Genomic DNA, 586 nt, shown 5'->3' with positions numbered 1-586 from the left:
ATATATATATATATATAATTAATTAAAAAAAGGAGAAAAGACAAAAAACCTGATGACGTAGAACGTAAACTATTAATATATATATATAGGAGTAGCTTTGTGTTAAGTAGCTTGCTTACCAACCACATGGTTCTGGGTTCCGTCCCACCTTGGGCAAGTGTCTTCTGCTTTAGCCATTGGCCAACGAAAGCTTTGTAAGTGGATTTGGTAAACGGAAACTGGAAGAAGCTCATCGTATATATATGTGTGTGTTTTTCTATGTGTGTGTATGTACATTCAGTATATATATATATATATACATATGCATGTATGTGGTTGCGTGTTAGTGTTAGTAATACGTGTGTTGAGTGCCTCTGTCAGTGTATGTGTGCCTGCGCAAATGTTTGTGACTCTTAGATAAACAGATAAAGGCAATGGACCAGCAGCAGCAGTAGTGGTGATAATTGTGGTGGTGGTGGTGGTAGAGGGTATAGTAGTGAAAGGGTGGGGTTTGATGGAATGTGACCCTTAAAGGGTACCTTGCTCTGTTTGGAGATGGGGGGGGGCGTTTGCTCAAAAAGGTCAGGGACGCGAGATAAAAAAGAAT

This window comes from Octopus bimaculoides, chromosome 3, assembly GCF_001194135.2.
Source record: "Octopus bimaculoides isolate UCB-OBI-ISO-001 chromosome 3, ASM119413v2, whole genome shotgun sequence".
Taxonomy (NCBI): Eukaryota; Metazoa; Mollusca; class Cephalopoda; order Octopoda; family Octopodidae; genus Octopus; species Octopus bimaculoides.
Note: the sequence above shows the minus strand (reverse complement) of the source record.